A 27,883-nucleotide genomic window follows, 5' to 3' on the forward strand; every position below is an offset into this window, starting at 1 on the left:
AGTGTAATGTACTATCGGCGCTCCCCGGACGCCACACGCCTCGCGCACGACCCCGTTCACACCACGGCCACGAAACGATCTCTCATCGGTCGCGAAGCGCTACAAGCGTGCCGTTCAAAGGGAAAAATTGAGCCGCATTACTTCTCGGTTAAATGAATTAGGCACTCCCGTCAGCCGTACGAATGCGCGAAGGAGAGGTCCGGAGACCTTGCTTTATCTATACGCGCACCCAACGTCACCTCCCTCGGCCTGTGTGCGCGTGTGTCGTTGGGAGAGGGGAACGCTGCTCGCAGAAAGGGCGAACACGAAGAGTGTCGAAAAAGAAAATACACCGACAGGAACACACGCGAGTCCGTGGGCTTGGTAAGGACGAAACACTCCGACACGAGTGTTCGGCTCGCTTTCGTGTGCAATGAGCTTGTGCGTGACCTACTACCACACTGCGGTCGTGACGACACGGTGAAACGTTGAATACTTCCGCAGTCATTCCCGTAAGTACAATTTAGGTGCGTGTTTCTTCCAATCGCTACTCAACAAGAGCGCATTTCACGTTCTCCGCTTCCGAAATGACGCCGCAGCTTCATTTCTTCGCGTGCTTACCCAAAGGTCGTGGATCCGATCCCGGCCGCGACGCTCCCATTTCGATGGCAGTGAAATGCTACAGCACCGTTTACCGTGCGATGTCGTTTGCCTAAAGCAAAAGGTGGTCGAGATATCCGCAGTCTTCCACTGCGCAGCATGCCTCATAATGATGTCGGGGTTTTGTCACGTAAAACGCCAAATATTGTTTTTACTTTGAATCGTTCGATAGAGGCGCTTCATTTTTTTTTGTATAGAAGGAGCAAAAGTTTTGTTGGTCATACCAAAACGCCGCCTTGCGTAACCCAAGATGCACTGTCATTTTTCAAAGTTATTTTGTTCTTGCAACTAAAACGTGCTTATGAGCCATATTTGTTTCCCGCATCGCGTATTCACTTCCGCAGATGCTACGTGGCCATATTTAGTTTTTTCTTCAAGCCATGCATATTGTCACACTGAGAGAATGGTGCTCCTGGTGGCCACGGGGTCACACTTCAGGACCTAGGGGCAGCCAGATCCTATATACGGGGGCTTACTAGAATTTGCTGGCCTTGTGTTTATCTCCTTTTTTTTTGCTTCTATCAACGCTGCTTCTTAAAAGTAACGATAGCCGCCATTATACTGCGTAGATTGGAAATAGTGAAGGAAATATGAAGTTTTGACTATTTTGTTGGAGCCAATAAGAACGTAGACGCAAATAAATTAAAATATCTGCTGCAATGCCGCTATACCACTCAGTTGTTCATAAAGAACCGGGCTGCTGTTTATGAAATATCTTTGCCCTCCCGGGTTCTGAAACATACGCTAACTGAAAAGCTATTTTCTGACAGAGTTGGTGTTAAATAAAAAGTGAAAGCTCAAACTGCGCTGTCCTGTAGAGAGAGCTGTTCAAGCCAGTTCATCGGGAATTTTAGAAAATAGCGCGGCGAGAGTTTCCGCTGATGTCTGGCATGTTACGTGCCTCGCTACCGCTCTTTTCATACAGAGCCCTACTGCGAATGAGGAAGCTGCGGAAGCGAGTCGCGGTACAGCTCTAAATGCTCGACACCGGTGTTTTTCAACGGTTTCGCACTGCAACAAGTCTTTCGAACTTGTCCGAACACCAAGAAATGCAAGCTTTTAAATACAATCAACGTGAGAGAGTAGCTGTCACGAGCATCCAAGTATTCACTGAAGTTTGTAAATCGCACGTCAACAATACTGCACCACTCTCATTTCGGTATCTATTTACAGATAATCAAAGTACGCTGGCTTCGTCGTGCTCTTATGGCGTAGAGATGCACACGAGCCACACGTGGAAGAAGTGTTTAGTAACGCTGAGAAAGCGAGGAAGGCCCGAATAATTGCAACAATATGTTCCGCTCAGTGGGCTGAGCTAGGACAAAAGTGAAACTGATGGGTTCCTTGTTGAAGGAGGGCACTAGCTGATATTGCAACTTTCACAAGTAATGAGCCACAAACTTGACTCTCTGCGCTCCAACACCTGCCGTAATACACCATGGTGGTACAAGTGTTGACCTGGAAAGGGTACAAAACGCACGTAACTTCGCATCTGTCTAGTTATTTTAATGCGAAACATTAACGACGTGGGTTCCGTCGACTTATTGTGCACTACATCAACGCCATACTGTTCGTGGCTACTTCCCTGCGACTTCTCGAGGTCATGGTAGCGGTTCCCGCTAAAGTACCGTAAGAGGAATGAGACCAGATGCTGCCCCCCCCCCTATTTTTTTGCAGCTGATATGGCGTATGATTAGGACCCCTGAGGAGAAATGTGCCTAGACGGAACGACGAAGCAAGTAGCTGTGGACATTACAACGATGTCGCGTAGTGGCATACATTAATTATTATTGTGCAAGAAGAGGCGCGCGTGGGCGAGAGGTCTAACAAGACGACTCGCATCGCGAAGCGAAGACAGAGCGAGAGAGAACATAAAGAGAAAGGCAGGGAGGTTAACCTGGGCTGAGCCCCGGTAGGCTACTCTGCACTGGGGAAGGGGAGGGGGGAGGGAAGGCATGGAATTATAGCAGTAGTTATTGCTTTAGCGCAACTCAGTTTGAGCGTAGAGGAAAGATACTATGCAGATACTATGCAGCTGCGCCAAAGCAATATCATTTTATCATGCATAAATTCGCCCAATCAGCGGTACTTGTCGATTTTAGTAAAGCAGTAGCTATAGACTTTAGTTTCAGCCAAAACTTAAAGCCGAGCATTTCGATCGCCTGCGCGACCAGTCGATGCTGTTCTTCTTCACCTTCATTATATGTATGTTTTGTTTTCCACAAAACAATTAGAGATGTGCATAAGGCAAAAGGAGAAAATAAGCGGCTTATAACTGGTGGACAAGCCCCAAAAACCAGTACAAAGCAAGAGAAATAATACAGGAGCAGAAGAGCCGAAATAATCTTTCTACAGCAGGTCATATATGTATAATATTTATGCCTGATACATAATACACGAAATACAAGTAAATCTTGTCATTATACTGTAAAATAATAATGAAGGAATCTTACTTGCACACAAAATAACAAAATCGAAAAAGGCATGAGGTCAACACGAGAAACGAAATACATTACCAAAAATCTGGTCGTTCAGCAAATCAGGTAATCTTGAGGGCAACACTTGAGATCGCTATATGTTTAGTACTGTAATCTCGTATACTCACAAATATACTGGTCTGTTGTCGCGTGCCGCTGGACCAAAATAAAGTTTTTTTTCCTTTCTTCCTTCCTTCTAGTAATATAAGTCGCTTCATGCTGCGTCAGATCCGCCATCGGAGCCATGTGCGCGACATTTTTTTTTCTGCAGTAAAAAGATGGAAGCAGCTCAAACGAAAAGCTTTAAAGTAGAATGTACTAAATTAGAAAGGGGCTTATACCCTAGATGTATTTCGGTACTAGTGCACACCAAGTGAGCGTTGTAGGCACATGCGCCAGCAGTTTCGTAGTGTGCTTTTCGTCTGTGATGAGCCGCTGCGTGGAGGTCTTCCTGCCAAACCGTACTCAATAAAGAATTGTATCGGACCAGTTGGTATGAATCCATCTTAGTAGGAAGCGCAGCCACTACTACACAGAACGCACAAAATAAGCGCTTGTGTTGTGTGTTCTGTGTAATAGTGGCTGCGCTTCTTACCAAGATGGAAACCGTACTCGTTTAGACCCGGGCGTGGTGACGCATGTTCATATTTTTGCTCAGACTTGTGCGCTCTCTGTATGTCGTGAACTTATCAGCTCCGCTGGTCATTCACAGAATGAAAAGGCTCGATTTGTTTTTTTCTGTTTCATATCTTTTGCGGGAGTGAAGTCGGAAAGGACTAGCAGGATCTTGCGCAGTCGGACAATTATCCCTTGTTTCCTCTCAGCTAATCGAACGACGATCAAAAGGCCGCTGTGGGTGATCCTAAAGAGTGGAGAAGGGATTTTAGGCAAATACATATTTTGATCTTTGTGGTCCTATCTCCCTGTCAGTATGTGAGCATGCCTGAAAGCTTCAGAAGAACTATTAGAGTGTTATTGCAGTACCTATTATTGGCTATTTCGGGGTTCGTGCCTTAATGTAGCATATAACATGCCATGGTAGTATACCGTGGCTATGACACTCCAATTACGACCCGCAAGTCGCCGGATCAAATCCCGGCCGCAGTGGAGGCATTTTTTTATGAAGGCGAAAATACTTGAGACCTGTGTGCCTACATTTAGATGCACGTCAAAGAACCCAGATGGTGTAAATTACCAGAGCTCTTCACTGCGGCGTCTCTTAATGATGTGGGGTTTTTGAAATGGTGAACATAACAACTATTGCTAATGGCCTGCATATGCGTATTGCCACGTGGTGTCTTTTTGACGCGATTAATATCGGCTATAATTATTATTGTCTTTCGCCTTTACATGCGTAAAACTGAGCACCTAGTATGATGATGCCTGAATGATTGTATCGAGTTTTATGCTGCTGGCTTGACGTGTTCATGAGAGACACCAGCCTGAATACAAACAGCGCTCAGTGCCAAGCAGCGGGCGTTCTTTCTTATGACACACGCTGAAGCGGTCGGTGCACCAGTCGGATACCAACGCCGACTAAGGCGCGCGTTCCGCCCATATGAAATGGCTGCCCCAACACCGCCTTGGAATTCCGGCTCTACAAATGACAACACTACGTGAGAGTACACACACCCATTGTCGACATGAACGCTTATGTGAACCTATTTAGCAAAAAGTTTTACTATCGAAAGAAGTTTAAGACCAAGATTTATGTTGACGTGAAACACTAACTATTCGAGACGAAGGAGCTTTAAACACAACTTTCGCAACTCTACACGGTTGAAATTACTCCTCTAGCTGTAACATACTTTGTGCAAGTGACCGATATAGTGCAGTGGGACGCGCCGTAGAGCGCACGCCCTTCGCGGTGACACGACGGGAGTTGTTGGCGAATGTGAAGCTGTGGAGAGCTGTTAGAGGAAAAGATGAAGCTGATGAAGAGAGAAAGAGAAACGGAAAATTGGACGTGCACATGACTTCGTAAGGTTTGTAAGTTACTTTTAAGGTGGTCACCGCGTATGGACAAACTGGCTCTATGCGCTTCCTCCAGACAAACAGACGCCATCTCTCGGTTGTCTCTTATAGGTCTGGCTGTTCCTGCTCTGCCCCTCTCATGTTTGCCAAAACGACGTGCACCCACACGTGCGCTAATTCGGCTGTAGACATTTGACTTGCCGTGGTACAGAATTAATGAAGAGACCATGTGCTGTTAACAGGGCAGGAAAAAGAGAATTTCGCGGCTGTGTTAGAGTGTCCGTGTCCTTGTGCCCCCGTAAACAATAACATTTTTTTATCATTTCATGGCCACAAGGTCTCACGAGTCTTAGTTTTTATTTATTTGCATTTACGTAAAGCCTTACTGTCCGTGTGTTTACCATGTTGGGGGCCTGAAACTTTGTTTTAACTGCCGATTTGCGCCTTAAACGCCCTTTTATTATGCCCGAAAAAAATAGCGGTGCTTTTAATACGTCACTCAAGACTTGAAACAGCATATCTGTACGAATCTGAAGTATAATCTGGTTGCTTCTAGATTGCTGCTGTGCACTAACTTAGAAATGCTCGGTTGTTTCGAGGTTGTTGCTAGGCTTTAGCGAAGTCATGCTATGTTGTTTATAGGTAGACCCGCAGTGCAAACAAGTTCTAGTAAAAGCACAGATGGCACCAGACTACAGGACACCAATGTTGCAGTTCGAGAGACAGAAACTCGCGCGGTAACCTAGCATTCACATACATGTACTGGCATGTTGTCGTTCGCGCAGAGTTTCCATCGCTTGGGAGTGTTTACGTGGCTGCTGTCGTATTTCCCGTGCCGTATCCTTGTAGGTGTCACTAAAACAGCCTTGTTTACTACTGCTGGATAATGGTGGTTCATGATAGCTTTGCTCTATTACTGATTACAGGTATATAACACTTTTATTTGGTGTTTGCCATCGGTATGTTGCCTTCTTCATTTTCAGCGAACCAGCGGAGAGCTCTTAGATTTGTACAAACCCTGTAAAAAATACCGCTTTATAATGATGAGAGCTTTTGTACACACTTGAAGGCATGTAATTTTTCATGGCCGGTGAAAACAGCTTGGTTGCTAATAACCGGCTTTTTCTAATTGGCTTTTTGCTATGATGACTTTATGGGTTTCAACTGTTGATCCAAAGGTCGCCAACTCAATCTCAACTGTGACGGTCACATGTCTATGGAGGCAAAACGCTAGAAGCTCACGCACTGTGTGATATCGGTGCTCTTTAATTAAAGAACGCCAAAAGGTCAAATTATCTAGAATCCTCGACTACGGCATCTATGATAATCACATCGTGGTTTCACCCCGTCAAAGCAAATGTGTTTGTATTATCATTTCACTAAGTGCTACAAAGCTTCCTACCTAGTGTTTTTACACTTACTTAGAATAATAAAATGTTACAATGTGCGTTCGGCACAAAAATATTATACGAGGTGTTTTATTTTTTCTTAAATGGAAAGTACACTTTAAGGCCAACTCCGACGTTTTTTCGAGGCCAATCGATCTGGATGAAATTCACTGGGTATGTTCTGTTTGTACATTTGCGCCATTCATGCCAAATTGGAAGCTTGAGAGTTCCGCAGTTTTTTTAACGAATAATATAGCTTGCCTCGAAGCGCTCACCTCGTTTACCAGAATCAATGGTAACATTGTGCTTGTGACGTTGAGTTTTGCCTCACGGAAGTGACGAAAGTGATGTGCCATTGCAGCGTGCTATAGATTGTGTAAGTTTGGCCAGCGCTTCCTTGGTTGAGCGTGTGATTTCCTTTAACGTGTTGATGAATGTGCGACATGTGGCAAATGGTGTTGCGTTGTGAGCCACACACAATTCGCTATACATTCGCTATAACAGTGGAAGTGTTTTATCCGATCGGGGTTAACGGCGTGTAAAGGTAGTGCCATCTGGCAGGCTATATGAGCAATCACGCACGTTCGGGCAAATGATTACGTCACACGTAGGTTGGCTTTCAATGTTGGTATTACGGTTTTTCAGTATTTGAAAATATTTTCGAATTTTTATAGCCTTTCAGCTAGCGTGCGCCAGGCAAGAGTGCCTCAGGAACATAAATAGCACCATTATCTTGTAATGGTGAAAAAACGCTGAAGTCAGCCTTTAAGCGAAACTAGGAAACAGGCAGTTGCTCGTGGTTGCGTTCTGGTAACAACGCGACAACTTCAGGAAGAGACAAAAAGGACAGGAAAGAGCGCTCTCCTTTTTGTCTTTTTCCAATAAACAACAGTTGTGAGTCAGCGCCGTCTTTTCTCTCTGTTTTACTCCTGCCCTGTCCTGTATTTTTTCTGGTGTTGCGCCGTAAGTAAGTTCACAAGAAATATTATGGGTGACAAACACTAGCCGCACCCCCGGCTACAGTGATATTCCGAAGAACTGCGGCGCGGATGGTTACACAATATACGAGCTGCAATGTCTGTCAGACTTGCGTGAACGTCACCGCTAGTCAATATTGTCAAGTTTTTTTTTAACTACGCCACAAATTATTATAACGAACGGCTCAATGTAAACCCCCGACAAACTATTCCTTTCTCTCGTTATCATCTTCTACGTAACTGTAAATGGGCCGAAGAACTTCCTCATCAGTTCACTGAACTCACCCCTAAACATGCACTTTCCGCATTTTTTCACCCCTCATTCCCCCGCCGCGTGCAACCGCCACCTCGAAGAAGTAGAAGACGAGTTTCGGAACAATAGGGCACACCAGATTGAGAGCCTGGTCTTTAAAAGGCTGCTGACTCATGCACCTAGCAAAGCCTTCAGAAAATTAAAACCTTTTCGTCCATTCAACCTCGACCAGGAGGAGTATATGGGCCGTTCGTCCTCTCGTTAGCCATTGAAATTTGCACAGGACGCGCACTTCACGACACTTGGTCTTCTGGGGACTAACGACACGATTTGAGGAATATTTATGTTACTTTCCCATTGAGCTGTTTCTCTTAGAGTGTGGGGTTCATTAGCATGCATCTAAATCTAAGAACACAGGCCTCAAGAACATTCGCCTCCATTGAAAATTCAACCGCCGAATCGGGATTTGATTGCGCGACTTCCAGATCAGCAGACGAGCGCCCCATCTAGTAGACCACCACGACGAGCCCACACTGATGAATTTCTCGTTTTGAGTACTAACGTTTTAAGTGTTGAAGTCAATTAAACGTGTTTTGAACTTCCGTAAAGTTTAGCCCAACAATGGTTTCTGGATTAGACTCAATAATAAAAAAGGGAAAGTTCTGATATGGCAGCAAAGTTTGTATGCAGCTTCCCATCATACATCTTGCGATGTTTTGTAAGGCGTTAGGTAATCACCTATGTAGTTGTCGTAGACGCGAAATAGTGTCTGTGCAGCACATGTACGTACGATATCGATAGTGTCATTGCAATAACTCGAACGAGAAGTATACCTTTACTAGGCAAGAAAGAACAAAAACTTTAAACTCTGGGCCAACAACCATAGCAGGTGGCCGTTTTGTCAGATGGTGAGTTTCGAAGAGAATGTCCCTTATCCATTGAAGGAATTTACCACTTGCCTGACTTTTTTTACCAACCGATCAGTGTGCCCTTAAAATTCATATGTTTTGCCTAATTTCATGCAAATCATGCGACTCCGAAAATACGCCACATCATACCTAAAAAAGCGCCATCTTTTACGTGGGAACAACAACAGAAGGCGGTGCATTATAATACATTGACCCCAAGGAACTACATGAAAAAAATAAAACATCAGCTTGTGGATGCTTCTGCGCTGTGTGCATCGTGCTTGAGATATTCACTATAACGGGGAAAGGTAAGACAAGAAATATTAAAATGCTCAGTTCTAAATATTACGAATAAGTCAGGGATAACGTCGACTACTGTACTGACGATTCATTCTTGTCCAGGGGAATGAAGGCAACTTCCACATACTATGAACATCATGCTGTGGGTGCTTTTGGAAGCATAGTGCTAAAGCCAGAATGGCCTTCGTTCTTTTTGGGATAAGCGGTAAAATCTATGAGATGCAAATGTTTGGAGTGGGTGTAAGACCTGCCCTATATCTCTTTTACGGTGCACTTTACCACCGGAACTGAGTTCAAACAACGTGCGCCGTTTTCCAAACACTGTTTATCCAGCACAGAAGCTGCGCGATCTGGTCGAACAAATGTACATGCAGCGCCATCCGCTACTGGTCATGCCCGCAACCCGTTTTCAGTCACACGCTTCTCGAGAGAAAGCGACACCGCAAAGAGTGCGATGAGATCAACAGATACTGGAGGCCTCGTCGCTTCTCTGTGGCAGGCTCGGAGATAAAGACGCCCCAAAGCCAGTAAAGAGGCGCGTCTTGTGAATGGCGAGAACGTGAGCGATTGTAGCACAGATAGATACCGCCATGCCGTCGGGGTTCCACGACGCTACCAGCTGTTCTTATTTTTGTTCGCGTAAACAAGCCTATCGTAACTTCGCAAAGCACTTTAGCCGCAGCAGCAAGGGTGACGAGAAAAAAAATAAAAAGTGTTCGTAAGCTGTACTTCTATCTTACACGTTCTGGCTGAGAACGTCTCGTAAATTGTTGACATCGGCCAGCTAGCGTGGTGCTCGGTTACGCGCTTTGCGCGCAGGTTCGCGTGCTTGCATAACCAACGCGCGAAAATTGAGCATAGCCGCAGGCCAAGGCAAGTTGCAGATTGCTGCTAGATCATGTTATGTTAGCTATCATGCAGGAAAGAATGGGTGTCACGGACAGCTTCCTTATGGAGTTTCGAGTATAGGGAAGAGCCACGCGTCTAGCATACGGCCTCCGTGTCCGGGGCCTTGAACCACTGAAAGCAAGCTCGACTGACTACTGTTCTCCCCTCAGAAATGAGCCATAAAACGGGCGACACGTGCAGCAGCGTCAGCGTTTTTTTTTTAATTTTGTGCATGCATATGCGTGTTGCAACCACAAGGGCGCAGTGGACGCCCAAGGAGATCAGTTGACAGCGAACCTCTTGAGCTGTGCGTAGGTCCCCTTTCCTTCGTTTTGTTTTGTTCACCGGCTTTGTTTATCTTTTTGGTTTTTCATGACTAGAACAATCAAGTCGTATGGACGTCGCGATAAAATAGCGAGCACAAGGAGATCATGACGTCGCAACCCAATCTATAGCACAGAAATCTTTCAATAGCCGAGTTGCTGATGCTCGTGGTAATTTCTCAGAAACAGCTATGATCATTATCATGAGCCGCCACGCCCTGTGGTTGTCTTCTTTATGTTCGACGTCGCTTTCAGACCACGTGGCAATTTCTCAGTTACGACATTGAATAATTTGATGGGCAAGATTACAATTAAAGAGAGAGAGAAAGAGAGCAAAAGAGTGGAATAAAAAAGAAAAGTGTTTGGCTAAAAGCTTTATTCCTTTGCAAGAATTGCAATCCATGGACCACCTATCACAAGGCAACTATGTCTGACACAAGGTCTCCATGGCAATGACTTTCAGATGCGAAGCAACTCTTTGACTAGCCTGCGTAACGCCGTCCCTCTGTCCGCACCGCTCTTCTCGCCGCTGGTGGTGGAGCATTGGTAAGTAGCTCACACCCTCCTAGCAGTGCACGATGACGTCTCTCTCTCACCTGCGGCGCAAGCAGCGGGTCAGCTCTTTCTCGCTTCACCCTCTCCACCACTCGCAACGTTCGAGCCCTCTTCTCCCATGGGTATATCTCACTGGCGCCCCCTCTCTGTCTGTCGGCGAAAAGAAACCGCGCCTCGAGAATCTCGCAGCGCCGACCATGTAAACAGGATGCCCCTGCTTACCGCACGATCGCGAAGACGGGCGAGACGCCGTCGCGACATGCTTGCCGCTAGTGTTGGCGTACTTTTCCAGGCAGTCGCCGGCGTTAAGAGGGTTAGCGAAGCCGATCGCGTTTGCGAATGGCGACGCCAACTCCGATGAGGCGCGAGCCAGGAAAGCCGAACGCAAGCGTTGGCAGTGGAATACCAGCGAAACCGACGAGGTGTCAGTCAAGAACACTGATCGCGTTCTTGAATACGGATGACACGTGAATAACACCGACGTACGGATGAACAAAAAAACTGTATTGAAAAAAAAAAACTCCAAGGTTACCGGCCCGAGCTCAGGCCACCGGGACGTTTTGTGCGGTGAGGCGTAGCCTTTCCACCGCTGTTCGGGCCCGCTGGATTGCCCACAGTTGATCGTTGTCACGGATGATGTCGCCCGGTTCGGGTTGTTGGAGCAAGCGGAAAGAACGCAAGAAGGGGACACGAGGTGGCACAAAAACACACTTCATTTCCCTGAACAATACGAATATAGTAAGACCAGGAAGCATCCAGATAAGCAAAACCCCGCACTACGTCCCATCGCGGCAACGCAAACGTGTGTCGCCTTTACCAAGTCATACGTATATATATGCATGCCCCAATCGAGAGGGACGACTATCGGACACGCGGCCGCACTATTGTCGCTCACCGCGTCCGTCCCTCTTGACCTTGGTGCAGGCGCCGAACGTCGTTTCACGCATGATGCGAGGTGCTCGCCTGTCATTCACTTGTCACATCCACTGCAGGTGGGCTATCAGCTGGTTTATTCAATTTTGGAACAGCCTGATATTGGCTTTTTTTCTTTACAAACGCCACAGGAAAAGGCCGTAAGGAGTAAAAGTGAAGCAGTTTGTGTGCACCTCATGTCAAGCAACCCTGCACAGCAAATCGCCCTCTGCCTTATGTAGGTTCAGCGAAGTGTCACTTGCACAAAGAACACCCTTTTTTTATAATAAATGCTTCCAAGAGTTCCTGTCCTACTCTTTCCTAAAATTCTTATCTTTCTGAATAAAGCTTCACATTTTAAGAACGCATCGCATTGAGCGAGTGTATGGTGCACCCCTGTATTTCTAACTGACAAGGCATTCTCCTTAGTATTCACACATCGGCCCGTTTATCTCACATATGACCTTCTGCACTGATGTGGTATTTCATAGACCACTTTCGTCGCCCATTTCCCCTTGCTTCATTCCGCGCCTTGCACCAATCTTAGAGCCTAATCCAGCATGCTTTCTAGGTGCCGAAAAAACCACGCTATCGCCATGCCTATTCGACACATTTTTCATGCTGTGACTAACGCTATGCATATATGACATAACTACGGTCTTTTTTTTTTGGCTGGCTGTCAGCGCTAGCACCACGTCATTGTTTATATTTTTTTATTTAGACCAGTGACAGCCCGTCGCCAAGGCCAATATGGCGATCGAAGCCAGAGGGTTCCTAGACCAGGGAACCCTCCAACCTGAGGATGATACCGTGCATGGCTGGGAACACTGTTCCGAAACAAACTCTCCTAGAGGCCAACTCCGGAATTTTTTCGATGTCAATGAATCTCAATGAAATTTACTATGTACGTTCATTTGCACGTTTGCGCCATTTATACCAAATTTAGGGCTTTAGAGTTCCGCAGAGTCTTTTTAAATAAATATTGTAGCTTGCCCACAAACGCTCACTTTGCCTGCCAGAATTAATCGCAACACTGTGCGTATGAAGTTCATTTTTGCAAAGTGGAAGTGGCGGAACTGGTGTGCCACTGCAGCTTCTACTTGTCTACTTGTCTGCTGTGGATTGTGTGGGTTTAGCTGGCGCTTTCTTGGTTGAGCGTGCGATTTCCTTCTCCATGCTGATGGACGTGTGATGGATGGCAAGCGGTGTTGCGTTGTGGGACGCACATTATTCGCCATGTTGTAGCAATGCTGAGGCAGACAGGCTAATAAGTCAGGTTCTACAACCAGTAACCGATGCATAGAGCATCATGTCGTACGTGATTGAGTAGTTTTCGAGAGCATTATTTAGAGTGTCGTTTGGAGCGCAGTCTTTTTTTGTTGTTGTAAGTGTCAAAATGATGCGATGATCTGTCGTGTTACCGTCTACTAAGTAGAATATTTTGCCCTGAATATATGAGTAATGCGCCATTAGTAAGCTTAAGTAAAATTGAAATATCATGAACAAGTGAGCCATGTAGTGTCTAGCAGCAGTCTGTTTCAGCTAGCGCCACAATGAGAACGACAGTATATATTCGTAATTAACGTCTTACCTTTTGCTGTTTACAATTTATTTCATAGGCAAATAAAACCTAAAAAATACTTATGAAAAGTTTTTATAAGTTACAGACTTCCCTTTAAGAAATACCTGCTGAAGCCCTTGGCCTTCACAAAGTCTTGCCCCCGTATTCACAAACGCTCCTCGGCTTTACTTTTATCCTTCACTTGACAGAGTTAGGCGCTGCGCCACAGCTCGGCTCAAAATGACGCTGCGCTACTTGAGAATCGCAGCAGATTATTGCTGATATGCAGTGACTGGCCGTGCCTAGAGATGACGCTCCCGTCGGCTTTCTCAAGTGAAGGTGAAGCGTTGAGTGAAGAGACGTTCTAGAATACGGGGCTTAAAGATTCATAAAAGCAGAAGCCCAAGCACAAACAAGGTACAGCTCCCCGCACATCTGCAGAAACATAATAGTTTTCATACGACTTTAGCATGTCACTATACAGCCTAAGCTCCTTAAAACATTTCTATACTGTGGTTCCATTTTTATTTTCAAGTGCGTTAGAGTTCACAAAACTCTGCTAGCATTTACGTATTAGCTGCCCATTTAGTACCGACGAAACTAGTCAGCACAAAAAAAAAACGTTTAAGTACAGGGTGAAGAAAATAGACAGGACGCCTGTATGTTTTCCAAAGAAGCATGCCCACTTGTATAAAACAGCATATACGCAATCGCGGCGCCACACCTCGTGGAGCAGTTAGACAATAAAGACGCCGAAGGAATGACTGGGCCGATCTGCAACGTAGCATTTCCGGATGTATTTTGCAGAGCGGTACGACTGTTCCCGAAACCCGGCGGCCTTGTCACTTGTAAGGCGAGTAAAAGAAACGCGTTCCCGAAGATATCACGACGTCGAACACGCCAATGGGGCCGCAAACAAAAGAACTCCTTGTTTGCAATCTGTTTGGAGCTGAAACCATGCCAGAGCAAGGACCAGTACACAATGAATGCAGCCGACGGCTTTCGCTTAAGGAAGTACAGTCGCATGAAGACAGAGCCGCGTCGCTTCGCAAATGATTGCGCAATGTGTGCGCATATCAAGTCAAATGTTGCGTGGTTGGGGTAGTAGGTGAAAAACTTGTCGTATCCAATCACCTCTTTAACGAATGACGTCTTTTGGTTCTTTTTTTTTATGCGTTGAACTTTAATTATAACTCACGAGAATTAGCCAGAGGAGCAGCTACATTTCAAAGTAGCTGGAATGATTGCCTCAGCGAACGATTACACAGGTACAATACTCATTAACAATTCTCATGCCTTAACTAAAGTAAGAAGAGCTGTTTATTCTGCGGTGTCTCCTATAAAAAATCTTATTTGTTAATTTTTTCACACAGAAGGCCTGTGAGCTTCGTGAGACTGAACAAAGACCTACCGAACAATCACTTGCGTAAAATCATTCGCCCGCATGCTCTGCAAATCAAGTTATAACTTTGAAATCGCGATGGCATAGAAAGGGGAAAATCTACTGGATAAACAAAATACTTCAAATTGTGTGGGTGCTGATTGCGCGCTGTGATACCTACGTCCAAGGTTGTCATCCCGGTCAGCATTTATTCGGGGGCTATTTCTTTTTTAAAGCCAGACTTCGCATCTTTACGTGTGGCCAATGGGCACAGTGGTATATTTATTCAATGAAAGCGCACGCCAAGACAATGAGTAAGAATTCATTGCCTTGGCGTACGTGACCAGTTCTATTAACAAATTTTATTGGGAATTATTCGTTCACATTTCTTTATTACTTATACCATGAAATCCATAATAGGTTTCCCAAACCTAGAACACAATAGTAGTGTTGTTAAAAATATTGTTGAAATAAACAAGAAGTTTAATAAATTTGTTTAGTTCCTCGCTTGGTATTTTTTTTCATCCTTGCAATTTTTTTCCAGCTGGCTCGATCACAGTGGTACTTACAGGAAATTCCCTCTTTCATAAAAAGAAAAGTGTTTCGTACGTAACCTTGGACTGTTGCCCCTTTAACTACGCACGGCAAGAGCTTAAACGCTGCAGGTCACACAGAAAGGAGACAGAGGTCTTCTTGACGTTCGATTTGATTTTTTTTTTCTCTTCGCATTTGACTTAATTGTGACTGACATGATTAGGCTATTGCTAGAATCGGCGACCAAACATGCTCTTTAATTAAGCAACCATAATGGTAAATAACAAATAATAGCATTGCAGTACACATACATAGCATTGCCATTTATATGAACAGAATTGCAATAATCAATGCACTTTAATGTAGCGCCCCTGAAACTTTGTAACAATTGTATACGTTACGCTTTCTATATGAGCGTTGTTTTTCACTGCTCGGCAATCATCTCCTATAGTCTCACGCTTGTTTCACTCATCCGCTGTACGATATCAGAAATACTGGCTAGCGTCGTTGTGTACCCCTTTTTTTCTACGCTTAAATACTGCCAACACGCCAATAACTAAAAACCATACTCGTTGTGAACGGTTTTCTTCAGCGCTCTCACTAAGACATGTTTCCATACGAAGAGCACATGAGCATTTTCGCGACAATGAAGAGAAAATCGCGGAACAAATATTTGTCTTTCAAATAAAAAAACAATTGGTACATCTAATTGAAAATGATGACCCACTGCAATTCAGCATCTATTCCGCACTAATAAAAGCAATGAATCTCAGCCGACAAAAACATACCAAAATGTTAAAAACTCCCACCCACTTTTGCGGTTAATTGTGCTGCTTAAGTTCCAGGCACAAACTAGACAGATACTAGTCTGGTAGACGATCTCATGCCAAGCGGTATGCTAGTCGGGTCTTTTACCACATTTAGTTTTTTTAAATGCGAAGCATTCCTTGGCGAACTTAGGCGACTTAGCGCGTATCTATCTATCTAGCCACCTACGACTTATAGCTCTCCTGACCGTTTTGATAATGCTATCAATACAAAACTTGGTACGGCATAACATGACTGTGTGATTTTGTCTAGTCATAACATAAATATCATGACATGGATGTATGAATGTCATTATTTATATTTTATTGTCCTGCAACTCTTGCGGTGGTTTCGTTTACATGGCATGTTGCAAAACTGGCATAGTATGACTTGATTGCATGGCAAAGACAAGCGACATACCATAACATAACAATTATGACTTACATGTCATGTAAAAACATGACTACATGCCACGCTCATGTTGCGCTGGCAGCCATTTCGCTAGCTTCATATATATCAAATTTGGTATTACGGGACGTGAATGAATAACGAAGGTATGATACTGTTGCAAATATGACAAACATGAGATGCGTGTCATGTAACAACATGACTACATGCTAGCTAATGATGCACTCGCGGTGGTTTTGCTACCTTCACGTATGCCAAATTTGGTAGTACGTGACGCCAATGGATGACGAAGGAATGTCGCTGGTGCAAACATTATAATCATGAAATGCGTGCCATGTGAGAACATAACTACATGCCACGGTCAAGGAGCCAATACATTTCGACATGACGCGGAGCGCGTGCTCGCCGGCGTTCATTTCGTCGTGTCAGGCCTGCGTTGCCACGCCAGGCGCTGGTCGTGCCATACACTCGCAGGCGTGTGCGGCGCTGCGTTGCTTTGACGCATGCACGTTTCACCGCGTCCGACATCTCTCTGTCACGAAAAGAAGGAGCCGCAGTGTTGTCTCGGTAACGGACCGGTATATAGTAACGGTACTCTATGACGTCGGCGTGAAATGCAGCACGTCGCATTTCGCGTCGATTGCCGTCAGGCTGCGCCGACGGCAATCGCCTTTCAGGGCTTTTTTCTTAACACTCAATGGGTAACACACACTTGCTGGGTACCCACTAGGCATTAATAAAAATTATTTCTGAGTAGTAGGCCAGCATTTCCTATGCTATCCTTCGTCCTTCTGAGAAAAGTGGTATCCGCTTAACACTTGCAAGAAATTTCGTGCCAAATGTTCATGTGCCAGTTGTTCAGAATTACGCCTGAAGTGGGTATGCGCCATAGTTAATAGGTGATCAAGAACAAGATGATTGTGTAATGGGTTGGCTCTTTACGCTATCTGCATCGTATGATGCCTGGTTGTTTTTTACGGGTGAAGCTCCTTAAGCCCTGCGTCCCCAATGAATAGTAGTAGTAGTAGTAGTAGTAGTAGTAGTAGTAGTAGTAGTAGTAGTAGTAGTAGTAGTAGTAGTAGTAGTAGTAGTAGTAGTAGTAGTAGTAGTAGTAGTAGTAGTAGTAGTAGTAGTAGTAGTAGTAGTAGTAGTAGTAGTAGTAGTAGTAGTAGTAGTAGTAGTAGTAGTAGTAGTAGTAGTAGTAGTAGTAGTAGTAGTAGTAGTAGTAGTAGTAGTAGTAGTAGTAGTAGTAGTAGTAGTAGTAGTAGTAGTAGTAGTAGTAGTAGTAGTAGTAGTAGTAGTAGTAGTAGTAGTAGTAGTAGTAGTAGTAGTAGTAGTAGTAGTAGTAGTAGTAGTAGTAGTAGTAGTAGTAGTAGTAGTAGTAGTAGTAGTAGTAGTAGTAGTAGTAGTAGTAGTAGTAGTAGTAGTAGTAGTAGTAGTAGTAGTAGTAGTAGTAGTTGTAGTAGTAGTTGTAGTAGTAGTAGTAGTAGTAGTAGTAGTAGTAGTAGTAGTAGTAGTAGTAGTAGTAGTAGTAGTAGTAGTAGTAGTAGTAGTAGTAGTAGTAGTAGTAGTGGTAGTGGTAGTGGTAGTGGTAGTAGTAGTAGTAGTAGTAGTAGTAGTAGTAGTAGTAGTAGTAGTAGTAGTAGTAGTACAGTTGGCACAGTGAAAACAACTGACTGAAAAGTAGGTCTAGCCATTGCTACTACGAAGGGAAAACAAGAAGTTCCTGGGCACTTTAAAGTGTTCACCACTGATTTGGTTGAAACAACCTATTGAAAAGCTTGTGTAGCCGTTGTTAGATAGATATGTGGGGTTTAACGTCCCAAAACCACCATATAATTATGAGAGACGCCGTAGTGGAGGACTCTGGAAATTTCGACCACCTGGGGTTCTTTAACGTGCACCCAAATCTGAGCACACGGGCCTACAACATTTCTGCCTCCATCGGAAATGCAGCCGCCGCAGCCGAAATTTGAACCCGCGACCTGCGGTTCAGCAGCCGAGTACCTTAGCCACTAGACCACCGCGGCGGGGCGATATTACTCTTCTAACGTTGTATATACATATATATATATATATATATATATATATATATATATATATATATATATATATATATATATATATATATCGAAACTTGAAATTGTGGATTGACATTTTACGCAGCAATATTCAACTATTGATTGATATATGGGGTTGAACGTCCCAAAACCACTACATGATAGTTTGAGACGCCATAGTGGATGGCTACGGAAATTTCGACCACCGGGGATTTGTTGATGTGCACCCAAATCTTATCACACTGGCCTACAGCAATTTCACCTCCGTCGAAAATCTAGCCACCGCAGACAGGTTTCAATCCCGTGACCTGAGGGTCAGCTGCCGAGTACCTTAGCCACTAGACCACCGTGACGCGGCCAATATTTAAACAGTTAGTGGAGTGTGCGACTAGCTTACAATCGTTGATTCTTTAATGTATTTTATTCTCTTGGGAATTATTACCCTCTATAAAAGTTTGATGGTTTTTTTGCTAGATACAGTACTAATGAGAACTGAAAAATCTACTAAATTATTCAGACCGTTATTGGTAGTAACGTTAAGGTAAATGTGAAGACAAGAAAGTGCGCGAAAAAATAACTTACCGATGGTCCCTCTAGGTCCTTACCGGTTTCAAGTTATCTTTTAGTCCATTTTTTTTTGTCTTAACATTTACGCTACTGAAGATGGGTAGCAAAATCATGGCAACCCCGCCGCGGTGGTCTAGAGGTCAAGGTGCTCGGCTGTTGACCCACAGGTCGTGGCATCGAATCCCAGCTGCGACGGCTGCGTTTCCAACGGAGGCGGAAATGCTGTAGGCTCGCATGCTCAGATTTGGGTGCACGTTTAAGAACCCTAAGCGTTCTAATTTTCCGGAGCCCTACGCTACGGTGTCTCATAATCATATCATGATCTTGGGACTTTAAACCCCACATTTCACTTGATGTCATCAAAATCATGGCTCAGGCAGAGAAAAGATAAGGGGTTGCAGCGTGTGCCTGCATGAACGTCCGGTTCCGGGCCTTGGCAAATCCAGAGGGGGGCGGTAGAGGTCATTGAAACCCCCCCCCCTAAATCCTATCAGCACCTCCTTTCACTCTCTTCAGTGCTTGCCATCCACCTGCTATCACCTGCTGGGACTAATTAGTGGAACCACTGTGAGCACACGTTAACAGTATTCATGCTATTACAGGGTCATTGTGCTAGTAAAAACAAAAAGTAATGACCACACCCACCTTTTAGTTGTTAATTTAAGTGACTGCCCCTTAAAACGGGCGGCTGGATCCGACACTGGTTCTAGGCCCCGCGCTGCCTTTCCGGCATGCTTGCCAGTGCCACCGCGTTCTGCAATTCTACCTAGCACTCGCGCTGCCCTATTTTCACAAATTTTAGTATAATACAATGGAGTGCTATGCAGCTGGGTTGAGTAACAATTGCAGTCACTACGAGAAAGTTCTAAAGGTGCAAGCGGTCTTTTCTTCACTCAAGCAGCATGCCCATCCGGACACATGCATATTGTTTTGTAGCAGAAGGCAGTTTAGCGCATGTGGTGGCTCGCATGCGAAAGTTTCCTGCACATCACAGCATCATTGAACATCTGTCCACACGTTTTAGACTGCTCACTCGTAAAATTTTTTTAACACGAAAGTGTTTTATGCCGGCGTCTACCACGGATTTTTCTGTCACGGATATGACGTTGTCAAATGTGTATTAGCAGGTTGCGAAGAAAAATAAAATGAGAATCAAAGGTCCAGCGTCTCACCGCGGTGGTCTAGTTGCCATTGAATGAACTTCAAAAGTAGTCAGCACTCTATTCAAAAGTAGTTTTGTCGTTCAAAATGTTTGAGACATTTGTAGACAAACAGAGCGGGAGTAAACTTGTAAGCAGAGTCTTTATTCTTAATGAACAAACAGCGCCACTTTCAATAGGTATGACCATAAAAACCATCTGATAGGGGTCAACTAAATTTAATGAACAAATTATTTTAGTCGTTATGCCTGTATATATTCTATATAGAAAAGATAAAAGCTTTTGTCAGACACAAAATTATAGAAGAATATTGCAGCCAGGAAGTCAGCGGGGACATCAAACGCTGAATCAGATTGTCCTTGATGCTGCAAACGAAACTAGATTTTTGAGCTTACATAACACCCGCATAATTTGGTAAAATGAAATCTAGTTAGATCGAATAAGGCAGCCTTATTTGTCCGCAGATCTCTCTTTATTTTTTGAAATTTGCTCTAGAACGTGCACTGCGCATCGAAATGACTCGTAAAAACTTGCGCGCAGCAAGAGCATAGATGGAAGGCAGCTGGGGCACCATGCTGGTTATGCGTTTTACAACATGCGCGCAACTTCGCCACTCTGTATCTCCAAGTGTGCCAGGCGTTGCGCCAGGTTATCTCGATATACACATGGTACTGGTTGGTGGACGTTGCGCACATTCATAGCTAGACCAATATAAAATTTAAACACAATGCATTTTGGCTGTAAAAAGTAAAATGTGGCCACCAGGTACCTAATGCGCAAAATCTGAAGTTTCAAAGTAGCGCCAATCTAACTATGGCGCCAACTAGAAATTTTTCTCGCCAAAGAAAGGTCAAATAGTAACCAATTTGACACAAACTAGCCACGACAGGCAACCTTGCAGTTGACGTCCGATAGGAGCATACACTAACCTTACCTTTCCGGCCATAAAATATTTATCTACTAAACAAGCGGAGCATATAGCTTGTATCTTTGACATCAAATTTTTTTCTGTGCATGCATGCGTCAGTTTTTGTCGTGTTATTTTCATTTCATTAAACTTCAGTTGTTAAACAGCACTCGTACCGTGTCCTTTTTTTCTCGTGCTTCGTCCTTTTGCGTGGACTTTGTACAAGTTGCTTCACACTGCGAAAATGAAATGCGGAAACAGCTAGCACACGCGGAGCACTAGCGAAGAAGTAGCAGACGACGCGGGGCGCGCACCACCAACATGAAAATATGCGCACGTGTCACATTTACACATCTCGCAAGCAATTAGCGCTGCGTGAACCACCGACCACACCCTCGTGTGTTTTTTTTTCTAAGAGTGCACCGTACTGCCCTCCGGCTTGCCATAACTAGGGTGAATTTAGATTACAGGTGACGCTTCTTTCAGCTTTTGACCATCCTGTTACACAGCATAGCGCCATTCACTCTCTGCAGCAATCAATTAAAAGTAAAAATAGGTAATGAGGATTGAAATACGGTGTCCCGACTTTAGGTATGCCCACGACTCTACTGCTCATGCAGAGCAATGACACTGGCACTGGGTCAGGTTAAGATGTTGAAGAAGGCCGCCTCAAATGCTAGAGACCTTATCTTCAACCCATCTTTTTAGATCTGTCAACCTTGGTCTTCACCCCTACGGAAGATTGCCACTGAGCTCTTACTCGAAAATGAGCCATTTGTGAGGCTTTCCTAAGCATATTGACTGCGATTGGCTCAAAGATGTGAACCACCCTCCTGATTTAGGTAGCAGCAGCCTCAGTGTGTCCCTGCAAATAGTTGCAGGTTACATAAGCACACAGCCATTAAACATCGCACACGTCATAAATGACGTGTGCGATGTTTGCAAAAGGGGCAGTCCCCCCCCCCACCTCGCACCGTGAACGTTTCCATGCGTGAACTTTTCGGGGGCCGTTACCATCTTTACGCGTATGCCTTCACAGCGACCACCAATTGCCAAAATTAGCCATTATATACACAAAGCCTCCGAACGCCTCCGAACGCCCCAAAGCCTCCGAACGCCCCAGAACAAAATTACTCCGAACGCCCCAGGATTTATCTTTCACCCCTCTTCAACTGTGGCCAATGTGGAAAAGCCTCTTTTGCACTGCCTTGGCCTACGTCTTCATCGCAGGAACAATTTCATTTTTCTAAACCTTGATTTGGAAGCGATACACAAGCAGGTATTTCAGTGGCCTGATGAGCTAGTCTGTTTAGACCACTGCAGAGTCACTAGTGGCTTGGCGCGTGATTTATTGTGTCCTTACGATTCTTCGTCATGCCCCTTACCAATATCAACACCAAACACAAAACTAGTTTTTGCAGAAACAGTGGATCGACTTTAGAAGCTAATATTTTGCCCGTTTTACCATGAAAGCTCTTATGAGACAAAAACTTGGGTCACGCGCTGCCGTAATTATTTATCCACCACCGCCGCGGATGAGCGTAATCACAACGCACGAAATAAAAAAAAAACCTAGTACCAATGACACAGTTTGTCTCGATCCCGAGTCTGCTGGGTCTCAGCCCAGTATTATACCACTGAGCCACGCCAGTGCTTGGCGCTTTTTCGTAAACTTGCCTTAGGCAGACTTGATGTCGGGAAAGCGATCATGTTATTACAGCTTATAAAGCGCTTTAAGACAGCGCAAAAACAACCAGTCGTCGCACAATGCGAATAGTGGAACGAATGGGTCGTCCAATGCTTCAACTTATTGCAAAAGCTTGTTCCTGTTCACCGATTAGCTGTGACGCATACCCACTTCAGGCAGGATTCCTCATCGTCATCAGCCACTGCATGAATTGGCGAAAAATTCTTTGCAAGTTTAAGCGGATACCACGCTCTTCATAAGAATGACGAAAAATAGCATAGTGAGTGCCAGCCTACTACAGCAATTTTTTTTATTAATAATGCCGTAGAGGATATCAAGCAAGTGTGCTTGAAGCAGTTATCCAATCAGTGTTCAAAAAACTATCTGGAAGGCCGCTGTTCTAGCTTTCGCTGTGCCCCGCCGCGGTGGTTTAGTGGCAAATGTACTCGGCTGCTGACCCGCAGGCTGCGGGATTGAATCCTGGCTGCGGTGGCTGCATTTCCGGAGGAGGCGGAAATGTTCTAGGCCCATGAGCTCAGATTTAGGTGCATGTTAAAGAACTCCAGGTGGTCGAAATTTCCGGAGCCCTCCGCCACGGCGTCTCTCATCATATGGTGATTTTGGGACGTTAAACCCCACATATCATTAGCCTTCACTGTGACTGTGCATGCACCTTCAGCGCTGGCCAGGCTTTTTTTTTACTTCGGCGACTTTCAGCGTATCTATCTAGCCGCTTAAGTTTCGGTACTCTCGTGGTCACCTCTTAACTGTGCGTGAACCAAATTTAGCATGGGAGGGTAAGATGGTTTGACAAATATGATGCGCTGGTCCAGACATGAATTATACTATAATCCCGTCACGTACGTCGTCAAACACTTCCTGCCAGAAAGTGTCACACACTTACGGGGGTGGGTGGGTGGTGTGTGTGCCGGTGCTATGCGTGTGTGCCACTGGTGATTGACACTTAGTATCTATGCAGGAATGACGAGGACACACGTGGGGCAATTTTAACCCTTAACGGACCACTCACGACCCCGCGTTTAAAGACGAGGGGGTGATTTTCTCCTCTCCTTCATACACACGATGCATCTTCCTCGCCCCTTAGTTCTTTAATGCACGTGAACAATATCAGCGCTAAACGCTAGAGCCCATCAGGATATCGCGCTTCTCGGCGGCAGGCTGTTATTGCCGCTTGCACAGTTGTAAATACAAAAAATGAAGTTTTATCGGTATTGTGCACGATGTTTATGCAAAGTAAAAGAAAACGGATGGGCAGCTGCATGGCAAAGCAGTGCAGGAGACAAATCACATGAGATATTTCACGTACGTCAACAAATCTAGAGCATGTACGATGTACACGTCACGGGAACTACGGTCTGCGTCACAGTAGTGCACCTAGAAGGACGAGAAACATCAGAAAAAAAAATGTTGCACTCTTTTTTTGTATTTCGGGAGCCTGGTGAGTGGCCCTGTAACAAACACCCGAAATCGGTAGCGTCGATCCGACCAATGCAAAGAATAAATTTCTCAGTCTCAGCTGGAATCGAACCCAGGCATTCTGCGTGGCAATGAAGCATTTTACCACAGAGCTACGCCAGGTATTGGAACTACTTTTCAAATAGACGCTAATCTTCGTGAAACGTCAATGGGGTTACAGTGCTGCCTACCCAGTTTTTTAAACATTACATATGTACTCCTTTGATACAGCCGTCTCGTCGGGTTAAAGTTAATTGTGGTCAGTTGCCATGCGCTGAATTTGATTTATGTAGCAGTGTCTACGGCCTGCATCCTCGCGAGCATCAGCGCTTCATATCAGCTTCCGGTGTTGCTAATGCGCATGTTCAAGTTGGCATCATTGCGCAAGTGCAAACAACTGGTTATATAAACATCTGCAACTCTTCAACATATATGTCTGTGCGTGCAACATTTTTAGACGTATTTAGCGTGATTTCATGACGTTTGGCGCAATAAACACGGTCACCTTCCCTCCGCATGCTTCGCATAACGTGAATTCCTAGGCACGTGGGATCTGCCGAATTTTTTTACGGCTCCACAACATTGATTTAGTATTGGGCTCACATAACAGAGCTCAAGTTGAGGACTGTTGCATATACCACCGCAAAGGAAAAAATAACAACGACCTAATAAAATGAAGCGGTTGGCCGTATATAAGGGGACTTAGTACAGCATCTTCAATTTGGTATATACTACTGTGGTTGTGCGCCTGTTTGTAATAACACCTTCCCAGCATTAGAAATAATGTAATCAGTTATTGGTGGCGCACACGAGCAGACAGCGAGAGATTAATGTGCACGGTGTCTATTTCTATTCTTTGTGAAAGAGGAGGCTTACAAGTGACAGTTCGTTCATTATAATAGCAAGCTTTTCGTACATTCACAAATCTCGCACAATTATTTTTGTTCGTATTATGCAATTAGGTGGGACATAGGTGAAGTGAAGGTATTGATTGATTGATATGTGGGGTTTAACGTCCCAAAACCACCATATGATTATGAGAGACGCCGTAGTGGAGGGCTCCGGAAATTTAGACCACCTGGGGTTCTTTAACGTGCACCCAAATCTGAGCACACGGGCCTACAACATTTCCGCCTCCATCGGAAATGCAGCCGCCGCAGCCGGGATTCGAACCCGCGCCCTGTGGGAAGAGAAGGTATCGAAACAAAGATGTGTCTGCAACATTGAACTAAAGGGAAGCGCTAATGGCATATATATTGAGTACAAGTTGCCTAAAATAGCCGTATCCTATCTGATTAGCGTGTCAAAGCAATTTAGATACTAATCTCGCAGATTCCATATCATCCGTAGTATCCGAAATTTTGTATAAACGAGATGTGTAGTCGTACCATCATTGACTCGCGATTGAGGCCATAAGAGTTCTCCATATCTGACCATGAGCGTGCAAGCAGCTAAGAACCGAATGCCGCGGGCTCGCTTTAGGGGCATATAGCTCCTAAAGCTGTGGCTCTGCCCATGCATGTCTATGACCAGCTCGTAACCGTGCATCTAGTTTTATGAATCCCTGAGCGGGTGGCACTAGTGTGAGTGACAGACAGACCGACGGATGGAGAGACAGACTGACATATGAACGGGTTGACGGACGTATAGATAGGCAGACAGACAGGCGAACGGACAGAAGCAAGAACGAACGGACAGATGGAAGCACGGATGGACAGCCAGGCGTACGGACAAACAGACGGACGCTTCGTCCCACTCATCATCATTCACTTCGTGGACAACCTCTGATTTTTTCGCTAGTGAATGAGATTCATTATCTGCGATGTGACAGTTTGCCACGTAACAATGTACACACGCGAACATGATACAGTCAGATTAGCATTCTTTCCTTCACCTTGCCTTCTTCCTCAGTGCGTCGTGCACTTCTATTCGCTTTTTTCTGCTCTGAGGAATTCAGCGGCCACTGTAAGCGCGCTTTGCTGGTGAACTTGATACGGCAGTGCCTGAACAAAAAGAAGAGGAAAGCAGTCCGCTATAGAAGCATTGGTTTCAATCAGCTGCGCTGTTATCTCTTCGGATCGCTCTGACTACCTAGCCTGTCACGTAACGAGTGGCTGGTTGGTGCACTTCTAACGTGTTGCTCACTCCTGTAACCACGCCTCGGTCTGGTACTTTGCTGCCATCACAAGAGCAATTTCGTGTGGCGTTCGATAGGACTGCTAGAGCCACTTATCGAGATTATCGTGGTTGCTCGTCTACGCTCGCCGCAGGGCAGCGGCCTCCTCAAAGCAACGGCGTACTGAACGATATCCATGCGCCAACGTAAACAGATTCCGGTAGAATGAAAATGAGGTGTGCCTACCAAGAAAAAAAAAAGAGCATTAAAACAGGAAAATGAACGCGTAAGCATGCCGTCGTCGCTTTCTGGAATGCCGAGGGGTTGCGGTGCTGCCACAACTATGAGTCGTAATTTGCCGTGGCGCTGTCCACGCAGCTTTAGGGTGTGAGTTCGTTAAGAAAGAGTGGGTAGGCGTAGTGCACGTAAGACGTTCTAGAGTTACGTGCTGAAAGCGTGCGAAGACGCTTCAAGGAACGCGGTGCGGAAGAGTGGATGGCGAAGCGTAGTTTGGCAGTTGAGCACGTGAAATCACTGCCATCGAAAAATCACGATCCACTAGCGCCAGTCCTCGGTCACCTGAACGCTTGTAACCAGGACAAACTAGCGGTTGTCGCCAGCAAATAATAATGAAAAAAAACACGACTACACGTGTGCTAGAAGGCGAGAAAACGGGGCTGATACGCGGCCTGTTTCTGAGTGGCTCAAGACACGCACTCCCCATAAAAAAAGAAGAACGAAACAGAGCCGACGCAACGACATAGAAACGGAGAGACGGTACGCGTCGCGTCGAGGACGTTGCACTGCCGCTCGTTTCCACACATCACCTAGCGAACACGCCCACCAGAGAATTATCTCGACCAGCTTATGGGATCGAGCATGGTTCAGCCTTTCCAGTGGCTGCGGAAGGTTTATTACGAAATTTACAAGTCGATCATTAACAAAAAAAAGACGCAGAAAAGAAGTCACGTCATGCCCGAGTTTACTGCCGCCGATTCGCGCAGCCAGTGTGGCGCTGGCGGGTGCAAAGTACTTTGCCATTGATGACGTCCAAAACTTATTTCGAGTGGCGCCAACGTTATTGCCACTTGTGGGAGTGCTATAAGTCCTGACGACGTTGGCTCGATGCATGCTCGATGGTGCGGTCTGTGGGAAAAAAAATGAGTTTATTGGCTACTTGGATACACCCAATGGCGTGAGTACTCACCAGCAGTCATTTATCGTTCTTTGTTTTGCTCTCTTCTGAAAGTTTTCGTCAATTGGAAATGCACCCTTGATATTAGAAGGGCATGCCTAAACGGAAACGCTTTATGTACTTCCCATATATATATACATGAAAAGAGGAAATACCGTGCCTAAAAGCCCCTTTTTTGAGCCAACGTATGTGAATACTTTTCAACCTTTGTGTGTGCCGTTTGTGGTTCCTGAAGTTTACTCAGCCCATTTAGACGACTTTTCAGATTATTTGCGCACCCGTTGGCATATCGATTAGTTTGCAAGTTCTTAAGCCTTCTATAGAGAGATAATATCAGTCCTCTATATCTCACGTGTTGAACCGCCTGCAGTTTGCTTCCGAACACTCGCCCTCATTCTGTTTACAATCGCTTGAGTTTTTAGAGAGAGGC

The 27,883-nt window shown here is 45.1% G+C and overlaps 1 protein-coding gene across 2 annotated transcripts in view; it reads left to right on the plus strand.

Annotated features, from left to right (window-relative positions):
- The first annotated feature begins 357 nt into the window (after window positions 1–357).
- The window catches only part of LOC142761602 (monocarboxylate transporter 9-like), a 62,828-nt gene continuing 35,302 nt past the window's right edge, over window positions 358–27,883 (plus strand). Inside the window, exon 1 of one of the 2 annotated variants that reach the window (XM_075890628.1) lies at window positions 358–491. The gene's annotated coding sequence lies outside the window, so the exon portion shown is untranslated. Of the gene's footprint in view, window positions 492–27,356; window positions 27,454–27,883 lie in introns of those variants that run through there. The other variant, XM_075890629.1, reaches the window with a different exon arrangement.

The sequence above is a fragment of the Rhipicephalus microplus genome, chromosome 3 (assembly GCF_043290135.1).
Source record: "Rhipicephalus microplus isolate Deutch F79 chromosome 3, USDA_Rmic, whole genome shotgun sequence".
NCBI lineage: Eukaryota > Metazoa > Arthropoda > Arachnida > Ixodida > Ixodidae > Rhipicephalus > Rhipicephalus microplus.